The sequence below is a fragment of the Oncorhynchus clarkii genome, chromosome 27, assembly GCF_045791955.1.
Source record: "Oncorhynchus clarkii lewisi isolate Uvic-CL-2024 chromosome 27, UVic_Ocla_1.0, whole genome shotgun sequence".
Lineage (NCBI taxonomy): Eukaryota > Metazoa > Chordata > Actinopteri > Salmoniformes > Salmonidae > Oncorhynchus > Oncorhynchus clarkii.
In genome coordinates this window covers 37,351,455-37,364,847 of record NC_092173.1, presented here as the reverse complement: position 1 = coordinate 37,364,847, position 13,393 = coordinate 37,351,455, and the positions used below count along the sequence as shown (strand labels likewise).

The 13,393-nt window shown below is 47.4% G+C and overlaps 1 pseudogene; it reads right to left on the bottom strand.

Annotated features, from left to right (window-relative positions):
• Positions 1-8,591, bottom strand: part of LOC139385777 (acetylcholinesterase-like) — a 554,167-nt pseudogene extending 545,576 nt beyond the window's left edge.
• Between the last annotated feature and the right edge of the window lie 4,802 nt (positions 8,592-13,393).

Sequence of the window (13,393 nt, the reverse complement as noted above, 5' to 3'; positions counted from 1 at the left end):
CTAATGAACTTATCCTCTGAAGCAGAGGTAACTCTGGGTTTTCCTTTCCTGTGGTGGTCCTCATGACAGCCAGTTAACTCTAATGAACTTATCCTCTGAAGCAGAGGTAACTCTGGGTTTTCCTTTCCTGTGGTGGTCCTCATGACATCCAGGTAACTCTAATGAACTTATCCTCTGCAGCAGAGGTAACTCTGGGTCATCCTTTCCTGTGGTGGTCCTCATGACAGCCAGTTTCATCATAGCGCTTGATGGTTTTTGCGCTTGAAGGATATTTCAAAGTTCTTGACATTTTCAGGATTGGCTGACCTTCATGTCTTCAAGAAATTATGGACTGTCTTTCACTTTTCTTATTTGAGCTGTTATTGCCATAAAATCTACTTGGTCTTTTACCAAATAGGGCTATCTTCTGTATACCACCCCTTCGTTGTTACAACACAACTGATTGGCACAAACGCATTGAGAAAAGATATTCTACTAATTTACAAGGCACACCTGTTAATTGAAATGCATTCCAGGCCTCATGAAGCTGGCTGAGATAATGACAAGAGTTTGCAAAGCTGTCATCAAGGCAAAGGGTGGCCACTTTGAAGAATCTCAAATATCATACATAATTTGATTTGTATAACACTTTTTTGGTTACTACCTGATTCCATATTTGATATTTCATGGTTTTGATGTCTTCACTAATATTCTACCATGTAGAAAATAGTAAATATAAAGAAACACCCTAATTGAGTAGGTGTGTGCAAACTTTTGACTGGAACTGTGTATATAATACACTGCTCAAAAAAATAAGGGAACACTAACATAACACATCCTAGATCTGAATGAATTAAATATTCTTATTAAATACTTTTTTCTTTACATAGCTAAATGTGCTGACAACAAAATCACACAAAAATTATCATTGGAAATCAAATTTATCAACCCATGGAGGTCTGGATTTGGAGTCACACTCTAAATTAAAGTGGAAAACCACACTACAGGCTGATCCAACTTTGATGTAATGTCCTTAAAACAAGTCAAAATGAGGCTCAATAGTGTGTGTGGCCTCCACGTGCCTGTATGACCTCCCTACAACACCTGGGCATGCTCCTGATGAGGTGGCGGATGGTCTCCCGAGGGATCTCCTCCCAGACCTGGACTAAAGCATCCGCCAACTCCTGGACAGTCTGTGGTGCTACGTGGCGTTGGTGGATGGAGTGAGACATGATGTCCCATATGTGCTCAATTGGATTCAGGTCTGGGGAACGGGCGGGCCAGTCCATAGCATCAATGCCTTCCTCTTGCAGGAACTGCTGACACACTCCAGCCACATGAGGTCTAGCATTGTCTTGCATTAGGAGGAACCCAGGGCCAACCGCACAAGCATATGGTCTCACAAGGGGTCTGAGGATCTCATCTCGGTACCTAATGGCAGTCAGGCTACCTCTGGCGATCACATGGAGGGCTGTGCGGCCCCCCAAAGAAATGCCACCCCACACCATGACTGAGCTGTTTAAAGGCACAGTCAACTTTGTGTATTTAAACTTCTGACACACTGGAATTGTTATACAGTGAATTATAAATTAAATAATCTGTCTGTAAACAATTGTTGGAAAAATTATAAAATGAGAAGATGTCCTAACCGACTTTCTAAAACTATAGTTTGTTAACAAGACATTTGTGGAGTGGTTGAAAAATGAGTTTTATTGACGCCAACCTAAGTGTACGTAAACTTTCAACTTCAACTGTATACAATTTAAAAGATTGTACTGAGTTACAGTTCATATAAGAAATCAGTCAAATGAAATAAATGAATTAGGCCCTAATCTATGGATTTCACTTGACTGGGCAGGGGTACTCCCACTGGGGAGCCAGGCCAAGCCAATCAGAATATGTGACCCGTTTCTGGAAACTAGACGATTGTCACAGGTCACTACTTCATCGGAGAGCTGTTCCAATGCAACCTTTTTTGGGTGCAGAAATGCCTTCTGGAACACCTTCTGTGAACTTTCAACTAACTTGTATGCCATCGGTAAATATGAATAAAATGGGTATATTACGAGCCTAGTTGGTTTAGCCACAGAAAAAGGCAGAAACCATCCCGTTAGCCATGATTGGCTGACATAATGATTGGACTGGATGTGCCGAGAGATGAGTTTGGATTGGCCTGCCGTATAGCACGCTTCTGTCTATTTGAGCTGGTCAGTACGCCTAGGTAACCCTCTCTAACGCTTTTTTATGTATCGCATAGTAAAACTGCATAAGCCTAATGTCAAGTTAAAGTGTACTGTTCGCTAGCTAACGTTACTAGTATGCTCTCCACTTTCTGGAGGACTGAGTTTTGAAATCAGTGGATTTCGAGTATGATAGGTAAGGAGATGGAGAAACCTGTATCTGGCTTAAATCTTCAAACTAACGGCAACCATGGCATCCAACATGAGACGCGTCCATCGATGATGTATAGAATTAAGAAAGTCTAGCTAGCTTAATTTTCAGATAATACATGTTTCTAATTTTGATTGAAAGTGTTTTCATTTCAAGTTAAAGTGTACGGAAATCTAGCTACCTTTAGCTGGCTGGCTCACAGCTAATGTTATGTGTATGATCTTATTAGTCGTATCTTAGACCTATTTGCTTGACTAGATATAGCCTAATGTTAGCTTGCTTACATTGAACCCGGTTGGTTAGCTATTTGCAGATTTGTGGTTCATTGTTTACCTAGCTAGCTAGCTAGCTACATGTCTTAACAAAGACTCCACTATGCAAGTATCCATTTCAATAGAATGTCTCTGCAACAACTGTTGATAGACTTACTACCTGGTTAATTTTCTTTGGCTATCGACTACAATTTCAGGCCACAGGTAAAATAGTCCAGCTAGCTACATTTTCAGATATGTCACATTTCTAAATTTGACAGAAAGTGGTTTAATTTCAAGTTAAAGTGTACTGTAAGCTAGCTAGCTACCATCAGCTGTCGGGCTCGCTAGCTTACGATTATGATCTTATTATTCGTAACTCAGACCTATTTGCTTGACTAGTTACAGCCTAATGTTAGCCATTGAACTTGGTTGGGTAGCTACCTGCAGATTCATGCAGGGTAGTAACGTCATGAGTTGGGATTATGGTTCATTGTTTACCTAGCTAGCCAGCTACATGTCTTAACAAAAAACTCTGGTCAGAGTTTGCCATCACGCAGAATAACTGATGAATTTGCGAATGCTCAACACCTGTTGAATATGTCAGTAAATGTCAGCAAAAAAGCGGAATTAAATTGTTGCCAGGAGCACAGTTACAGTCACCAATGCTCTGACTAACATGAAAACAGCTTAACCAGCTCTGCTAGGGGTAGTAAAATGGTCAGAGTGGGATGTTCTCTCATTATGTGTCTGAAAGTAGCTAGCAAGCTCGCCATCAAACCTACTCAGATCAACCCTACTCCTTGGCCAGAGTGTCCAGTTTGCGCTTGAACGCGCTGAGAGCGAAACGCTATGAATTTACAACACTCACCAACTCACTGGATAACATAACAGCCTAAACAGCTCGGGTGAGTATTGTTCAGTGAGCTGTATTCTCTTTTGTGTCTGGTAGTAGTTAGCAAGTTAGCTTGGGTGCTTGACTGCTGTTGTTAGTACAGAACGCTCAGATCAGCCCTTAAAGAGATGGGTGGGGATAAAACTTAAGATGGTGTGAATGATACTGAATGAGTGTAGACAAAAAAGTGCTCTCCAGTAGTATAACCAAAACATTAAAAGGCCATTCTCTCAAAGGGGAGTTTAAAAGTTTATCAACTTTCAAAGCAAAATTACTTTGCCATTGTTCCTGAACTGTAGTGTATGATACATTTTGTAGCTCTGGGTCTCTACTTTTTTCCAATGTAAAAAAATGAATTTCAAATGTTGCTACATAAGATTGATTTCTGCCTGCCGGTCGGTCACATATTATGTTTTCTCCCACAAAAGGGCTTTATTACAGACAGAAAAACTCCTCAGTTTTATCAGCTGCCCGGGGTGGCTGGTCTCAGACGGTCCAGAAGGTAAATAAGCCAGATGTAGATGTCCTTGGCTGGCGTGGTTACACGTGGTCTGCGGTTGTGAGTTCGGTTGGACGTACTGCCAAATTCTCAAAAATTATGTTGGTTCCAGCTCTGGTGGACATTCCTGCAGGCAGCTTGACAATTGCATGCTCTCTCAAAACTTCTGGCATTGTCTTGTGTGACAAAATTGCACATTTGTGGCCTTTTATTGTCCCCTCGCACAAACATTTTGTGTGTATGGACCATTTCTGGGATCTTTTATTTCAGCTCATAAAATATGGGACCAGCACTTTACATGTTGCTCTTTATAATTTTGTTCAGTGTACAGGGCCTTTGGAAAGTATTCAGACCCCTTGACTTTTTCCACATTTTGTTACGTTACACCCTTATTCTAAAATCGATTAAAACGCTTTTTTTTCTACACACAATATCCCATAATGACAAAGGGAATACAGGTTGTTAGAAATTTTTGAAAATGTATTACAAAGAAAAAATTGACATTTTAAAGGTACCTAGAAGTACCTTTGGAAGCAACTGCAGCCTTGCGTCTTCATGGGTATGGGTATGACACTACAAACTTGGCCCTTGTGTATTTGGGGAGTTTCTGCAATTCTTCTGTGCAGATCCTCTCAAGATTTGTGAGGTTGGATGGGGAGCACTGCTGCATAGCTATTTTCAGGTCTCTCCAGAGATGTTCAATCGGGTTCAAGTCTAGGCTCTGGCTGGGCCACTCAAGGACATTCAGAGACTTGTTCCGAAGCCACGCCTTCATTGTCTTGGCTGTGTGCTTAGGGTCGTTGTCATGTTGGAAGGAGAACCTTCAACCCAGTCTGAGGTACTGAGCGCTGTGGATCAGGTTTCATTCAAGGATGTCTCTGTACTTTGCTCCTATCATCTTTGTCTCGATTCTGACTAGTCCCTCAGTCTCTGCTGCTGAAAAGCATCTCCACAGCATGATGCTGTCACCACCATGCTTCACTGTGGGGAAGAGCCGTCTGTTTCTCAAACTAAACACTCTAATGTACGTGTCCTCTTGCTCAGTTGTGCACCGAGGCCTCCCACTCCTCTTTTTATTTTGGTTAGTGCCAGTTTGCACTTTTCTGTAAAGGGAGTAGTACACAGCGTTGTACGAGATTCTCAGTTTGATGGCAATTTCTCGCATGGGATAGCCTTCATTTCCCAGAACAAGAATAGACTGATGAGTTTCAGAAGAAAGTAATTTGTTTTTGGCCATTTTGAGCCTGTAATCGAACCCACAAATGCTCCAGATATTTAACTAGTCTAAAGATGGCCAGTTTTATTGCTTCTTCAAACATCACAATAGCTTTCAGCTGTACTAACATAATTGCAAAATGGTTTTCTAATGATCCATTAGCCTTTTAAAATTATAAACTTGGATTAGTTAACACAATGTGCCATTGGAACATAAGAGTGATGGTTGCTGATAATGGGCCTCTGTATGCCTGTGTAGATATTCCATAAAAAAATGTAGCCGTTTCAAGAAAAACAGTCATTTACAACATTAACATTGTCTATACTGTATTTCTGGTCAATGTTATGTTATTTTAATGGACAAAACAATAGATTTTCTTTCAACAACAAGGACATTTCTAAGTGACCCCAAACTTGTGAAAGGTAGTGTATATTTGATACATTTTAGAATAAGGCTGTAACCAATCAAAATGTGGAAAAAGTCAAAGTTTCTGAATACTTTCCCAATGTGTTGTATAAGAGGCCTCACCTGGTCTAAGCCATGTCTATCTATATAACATCTATATGAGGTCTCTCTCACCCGGTCCTACCCATGTTGGCCCAGGACTTCATCATTCTCCTGCTCATGACCACTTCCTCCTCTATGTATCCCAGGGTACTGTTCAGCGGCATTCCAAAGATAAACTCAATCGCAATCTCATGGCATCACACCCATCCACACAGGCCAGGGATTGTTGGAGGAATGGTGGTCAAACAGGAAGAGGCAGGTGTTCTGAGTTTAGGTATGGTGATGATCATCATTACAAACTGAGCAGAAGGGGCCAAATACTAACTTTACAACTCAACATTCCATGTAAATAATATGTTGATTGCATTCAAGATTTGTGGCAGATATTAGAGCAGGGCTCTCCAACCTTGTTCTTGGAGAGCTACCGTCCTTTACGTTTTCACTCCAACCCTAATTTAATGCATCTGATTCTAATAATTAGCTGGTTGATATAATGAATCAGGTTAGTTACAATGGGGGTTGGATAAAAAATGTATAAGAGGGTAGCTCTCCTGGTACAGAGTTGAAGAGCCCTGCATTAGAGCTTTGTGGAACTCTTCAATATGTTGTCCTTACCTCTGGGCCAAGGTCTCCCACCATTCGTGCAAATAAAATCACGATTCTTCATCCCACTATTCTCATCTCTCCATTCAGTGTACTGTACTGGAAGATGACCATCTCCCTTGTGACATCACCAAACCCCATAAACACTAGGTCCACCCCTTTCAGGAAGTCCTCCCTGCTGATCAGGCTCTGGCTAGTGATGTCATATCCCGGTGCCCCGTAAACCAGGAAGTGGGTCCACTCATCTTGGTTCGAACCAATCAGCACCTCTGTCTTCAGGAAGTTGCCCGTCCGGAGCATAATCTATAGGACCTGACAGAGAAGATTAGACATTATGACATAATGCCATTGGAAACATACATGAACGTCAACTGCTTGTTTGTTCAGCGCCTTTTGGCCCTACAAGCAATCCACAGATTCACACACACCTCGGGCATGTCTGGTAGAAAGTCTTGGTCGACAGAAGGGGTGAATGGCAATGCTATGAGTGCGGGGAGAGACAGGACAGTGTACTGCTGTTTGATGATATTCTCTCTGTAGACACTGCTCCAGGACAGCCAGAGGTGTCAGGGGACAAACCCATCAGCCTACCCAGGGACAGGGTCCTGTTCCAGGCCTGCTGTTGAGTCATGACAGCCAATGGAGTGTTAGGGGAACCACTCTGTAGTATCGCCCTGTTGAACAGACCATGGCTGCCAGGGGAGAGGAGATGGAGACCCACAGACGCAGCCAACATAAAAAAGGAGATTAATTAAACATGGTAAAACAAAGAATAAGAATAAAAAAGAGTGATAGAAAATAAAGCTGAGTAACTTTTGAAGGGTCTCTGCCAAAGGCCATGTTATTGGCTACCCAGTACAGAGCCACGCGCTGGTCATGCATTCCATCATCGCCACGGACAACCTCGCTATCAGGAAGAGACAGGAAATACAACGGACCGAGCCTGTGTCCAATCAAAACAAACTTTATTATTGGTGTACATTGCAAACATAAATATAAGTATATTAGTTTCACTTCATAGTTCCAGGACATTGCCTGTAGTGAAAACACCCCCATAGAGCCACATCATGACAGGAGCCAATGAGGAACCAGGGGAGGAGCTCTTGGAACGTTTAGGGTGTGTTCATTTGGGGACGAGTCCATATGTTGAGGTAGAGACAGTCTTCACTCATCTTGCTGTTGGGGTTCCACATCTCAGCTCCACAGAACCCTGGGAGTAGGGAATTCATAGTCAAACACGTGTAGTTAACAACTTGATTACAAAACGACATTGAGCATGTTTACATTCACAGTAATAATTTGATACTAAACGGATTATGTTAGTAAACAGATTATGCAATAAACACCTTACTCTGCTTATCTTAATCAAAATCGAAGTAAGCCTATGCTGATTAAAACACCTGGTTTTCTGAGCAATCTTTCAAAGGATTAGGACATTTAAACACCTTAATGGGCGTTCCAGCAGTGTATGTGATCTGAGCATGTTCCAGCACCAGCCAAGCGAGCCTCCCTCTTTGTGAAGTGAAGTGAGTTTGGAACAACTGAATGTGTTGGTCTTAGAAGTAGTTTTCACATATAAACTTTAGATGTCCGAACTCAGAATCAAATATGCTTCCCAAAAATAACATGGTCACTGTGGTAGAATGTTTATATAGATAGGAGATGTTCTGCATTTATCAGAGTGACATCAGGTCTCCTGATCTCAGATGTGTCCATGTAAACAAGATTATTAGGGGAATCATTCTTCTTACAAAACATGAAAAACATTTTAAACAAACTATTATATTAACCTGACTATCCACAATGATTACATTATTGTGTGCCCATAACCGTACTCAATGACTGTAGACAGTCACTAACATCAACAGGTTTAAAGGCACACAAACATATGCAGTACATTCATGTATATGTAATAAGATGTGTTTGTTTACCATACAGGCCTACGTCATCCTTCTGATGTCAAATCCCTACAAGGAAAAGTTGTATCCTGGGGTTGGAAGGAGTTGGAGTTGCGTGTAGTGTGTTTTACACTGTTCCACCTCTTTGAAGGCTTAGTAGGAAGAAAACACAGTTCCCCAACCGAGGGGGTTTCAAATAGGGAATTCCCAGGAATGCTCTGACACATCCACCACTTGGCACAGGAAGCTGAGTGCCCCGAACTCTGCCACGGTTTGTGGCAACAATGAGGTCATCAACCTGAGCCACTGAGTCCGGGAGAATGTGGAACAGCAGGAGTGACAGGGGGATGTGTGTTTGTGAATGGTCACCATGGTAACATGTTCATGTCTGGAGAGGTCAAAACACATTGAAGATTTTGGAAGTCGACACAAATATAAATTTTGGTACGAAGATTAATCGACACTCACACATCAAGAAACACACGCACAACAAACACACATCAAGAAACACACATCAGGAAACACACACTCAAGAAATGCACACGCAACAAACATGCATCTAGACACATACATCAACAAACACACATCAACAAACACATCAGGAAACATACATCAGCAAATATACTTCAGGAAACACGCACAACAAACACACATCAACAAACACACATCAGGAAACACACATCAGGAAACACACATCAACAAACACACATCAACAAACACACATCAACAAACACATCAGGAAATATACTTCAGGAAACACACGCACAACAAACACACATCAGGAAACACAAATCAACAAACACATCAGGAAACATACATCAGGAAATATACTTCAGGAAACACACGCACAACAAACACACATCAACAAACACACATCAGGAAACACAAATCAACAAACACACATCAGGAAATATACTTCAGGAAACACACGCACAACAAACACACATCAACAAACACACATCAGGAAACACACATCAGGAAACACACGCACAACAAACACACATCAACAAACACACATCAGGAAACACAAATCAACAAACACACATCATCAAACACACACAGAACAAACACAAGCACACACTATTACTCAGTAAAAGTAGGAGATGATTGATATAGTTACAAATCCATTAGTTTGTTGAAGCATTCAAGATTTTCCAAAGATTGCCACTGGCTTCAACAAGCACAGAACAAGTAGGGCAGAGGGAGTGAGGGAGACTGACAGCTATTAATGACACCTTGAATTCAGCTGATTTCAGGATGAGACTATGTGAGCGGGTGCACAGTGGGAGATGATCAGATCTCTCCTTCTGACTCTTTAAACACCAGACAGGCAGAAACCCACCCTCCTGCATCTTCTTCCCAATACAGATTACTCAGCTGAAAGTGGGAAACAAATTCATATCTAAAATTAGAGAGCGTGATTGCTTGTTGTGATATTGGATAAATCCTGGATTAATCAGGTCTGCACTGACCAGACAGATTATCCCAGCAGTCTCACATGACCTCAGAGGCAGAATAAATAGAACTGTCAGGCATGATATCAATTCCATATCTACATTTTCTCATGGACTTTAAATGAAACCCAACCTAGATGGCTGCTGTGTTTGTGGAAATAGCTTACCTGTGCAGTTGAAATATGTTTCTGACTCAAATATATCAAATATGCTGTGCAAATATGCTGTGGCGTGGTGTGGTGTGCTGTAGCGAGGTGTGGCGTGCTGTAGCGTAGTGTGGTGTGGCGTGGTGTGGCGTGGTGTGGCGTGCTGTGGTGTGGTGTGGCGTGCTGTAGCGAGGTGTGGCGTGGTGTGGTGTGGTGTGGCGTGCTGTAGCGAGGTGTGGCGTGGTGTGGTGTGGTGTGGCGTGCTGTAGCGTGGTGTGGCGTGGTGTGGCGTGCTGAGGTGTGGTGTGGCGTGCTGTAGCGTGGTGTGGTGTGCTGTGGTGTGGTGTGGCATGCTGTAGCGAGGTGTGGCCTGCTGTAGCGTGGTGTGGCGTGGTGTGGCGTGCTGTAGCGAGGTGTGGCGTGGTGTGGCGTGCTGTGGTGTGGTGTGGCGTGCTGTAGCGTGGTGTGGTGTGGTGTGGCGTGCTGTAGCGTGGTGTGGCCTGCTGTAGCGTGGTGTGGTGTGGTGTGGCGTGCTGTAGCGTGGTGTGGTGTGGCGTGGTGTGGTGTGGAGTGGTGTGGCGTGGCGTGGTGTGGCGTGCTGTAGTGTGCTGTGGCGTGCTGTAGCGTGGTGTGGTGTGGTGTGGCGTGGTGTGGCGTGCTGTAGCGTGATGTAGCGTGGTGTGGTGTGGCATAGTGTGGTGTGGTGTGGCATGCTGTAGCGTGCTGTAGCGTGCTGTAGTGTGGCGTGGTGTGGTGTGGTGTGCCGTGGTGTGGCGTGGTGTGGTGTGGTGTGGCGTGAGGTGGTGTGGTGTGGTGTGGTGTGGTGTGTCGTGCTGTAGCGTGGTGTGGTGTGGTGTGGAGTGGTGTGGCGTGGTGTGGTGTGAGGTGGTGTGGCATAGGTGTGGTGTTGCCTGACGTGAGGTGGCGTGGCGTGGTGTGGTGTGGCGTGGTGTGGCGTGGTGTGGCGTGAGGTGTTGTGGCGTGGTGTGGTGTGGCGTGGCGTGAGGTGGTGTGGCGTGGTGTGGCGTGGTGTGGCGTGAGGTGGTGTGGCGTGGTGTGGTGTGGCGTGCTGTAGCGTGCTGTAGCGTGGTGTGGTGTGGTGTGGCGTGGTGTGGTGTGGCGTGGTGTGGCGAGGCGTGGCATGGCGTGGTGTGGCGTGGCGTGTTGTGGCGTGGTGTGGAGTGCTGTAGCGTGCTGTAGCGTGGTGTGGCATGGTGTGGCGTGGTGTGGCGTGGTGTGGCGTGGTGTGGTGTAGCGTGGTGTGGCATGCCGTGGTGTGGTGTAGCTCGGTGTGGCGTGGTGTGGCGTGGTGTGGTGTAGCGTGGTGTGACGTGGTGTGGCGTGGTGTGGCGTGGCGTGGTGTGAAGTCGTGTGGTGTAGCGTGGTGTGGCGTGCTGTAGCGTGCTGTAGCGTGGTGTGGCGTGGCGTGGTGTAGCGTGCTGTAGCGTGCTGTAGCGTGGTGTGGCGTGGTGTGGTGTGGCGTGCTGTAGCGTGGTGTAGCGTGCTGTAGCGTGCTGTAGCGTGCTGTAGCGTGGTGTGGCTGTGGCGTGCTGTAGCGTGCTGTAGCGTGCTGTAGCGTGGTGTGGCTGTGGCGTGCTGTAGCGTGCTGTAGCGTGCTGTAGCGTGGTGTGGCGTGGCGTGCTGTAGCGTGCTGTAGCGTGCTGTAGCGTGGTGTAGCGTGGTGTGGCGTGGCGTGCTGTAGCATGGTGTGGTGTGGTGTGGCGTGCTGTAGCGTGGTGTGGTGTGGCGTGCTGTAGCGTGGTGTGGTGTGGTGTGGTGTGGCGTGCTGTAGCGTGGTGTGGCGTGCTGTAGCGTGCTGTAGCGTGGTGTGGTGTGGCGTGGTGTGGTGTGGAGTGGTGTGGCGTGGCGTGGTGTGGCGTGCTGTAGTGTGCTGTGGCGTGCTGTAGCGTGGTGTGGTGTGGTGTGGCGTGGCGTGGTGTGGCGTGCTGTAGCGTGATGTAGCGTGGTGTGGCGTGGCGTGGTGTGGTGTGGCGTGGTGTGGCGTGGTGTGGTGTGGCGTGGCGTGGTGTGGCGTGGTGTGGCGTGGCGTGGTGTAGCGTGGCGTGGTGTGGCGTGCTGTAGCGCGGTGTGGCGTGCTGTAGCGTGCTGTAGCGTGGTGTGGTGTGGCATGGTGTAGTGTGGCGTGGTGTGGCGTGGTGTGGTGTGGTGTGGCCTGAGGTGGTGTGGCATGGTGTGGTGTGGCGTGGTGTGGCGTGGTGTGGTGTGAGGTGGTGTGGCATAGGTGTGGTAATGCGTGACGTGAGGTGGCGTGGCGTGGTGTGGCGTGGTGTGGCGTGGTGTGGCGTGAGGTGGTGTGGCGTGGTGTGGCGTGGCGTGGTGTGGCGTGGTGTGGCGTGAGGTGGTGTTGCGTGGTGTGGTGTGGCGTGCTGTAGTGTGCTGTAGCGTGGTGTGGTGTGGTGTGGCGTTGTGTGGTGTGGCGTGGTGTGGCGTGCTGTAGCGTGCTGTAGCGTTGTGTGAGGTGGTGTGGCGTGGCGTGGTGTGGCGTGGCGTGGTGTGGCGTGGCGTGGTGTGGCGTGGTGTGGAGTGGAGTGCTGTAGCGTGCTGTAGCGTGGTGTGGTGTGGCATGGTGTGGCGTGGTGTGGTGTGGCGTGGTGTGGCGTGGTGTGGCGTGGCGTGGTGTGGCGTGGTGTGGTGTGGCATGCCGTGGTGTGGTGTAGCGTGGTGTGGCGTGGTGTGGCGTGGTGTGGCGTGGCGTGGTGTGGCGTGGCGTGCTGTAGTGTGCTGTAGCGTGGTGTGGCGTGGCGTGCTGTAGCGTGCTGTAGCGTGCTGTAGCGTGGTGTGGCGTGTTGTGGTGTGGCGTGCTGTAGCGTGGTGTACCTTGGTGTGGCGTGGCGTGCTGTAGCGTGCTGTAGCGTGCTGTAGCGTGGTGTGGCGTGGCGTGCTGTAGCGTGCTGTAGCGTGCTGTAGCGTGGTGTGGCTGTGGCGTGGTGTAGCGTGCTGTAGCGTGCTGTAGCGTGCTGTAGTGTGCTGTAGCGTGGTGTAGCGTGGTGTGGCGTGGTGTGCTGTAGCGTGCTGTAGCGTGGTGTGGCTGTGGCGTGGTGTAGCGTGCTGTAACGTGCTGTAGCGTGGTGTGGCTGTAGCGTGCTGTAGCGTGCTGTAGCGTGCTGTTGCTTGGTGTAGCGTGGTGTGGCGTGGTGTGCTGTAGCGTGCTGTAGCGTGGTGTGGCTGTGGCGTGGTGTAGCGTGGTGTGGCGTGGCGTGCTGTAGCGTGCTGTAGCGTGCTGTAGCATGCTGTAGCGTGGTGTAGCGTGGTGTGGCGTGGCGTGCTGTAGCGTGGTGTGGCGTGGCGTGCTGTAGCGTGCTGTAGCGTGGTGTGGTGTGGTGTGGCGTGCTGTAGCGTGCTGTAGCGTGGTGTTCCGTGGTGTGGCGTGGCGTGCTGTAGCGTGCTGTAGCGTGCTGTAGCGTGGTGTAGCGTGCTGTAGCCTGCTGTAGCGTGGTGTAGCGTGGTGTGGCGTGCTGTAGCGTGCTGTAGCGTGCTGTAGCGTGGTGTGGCGTGGTGTGCCGTGGTGTAGCGTGGTGTGGCGTGGCGTGCTG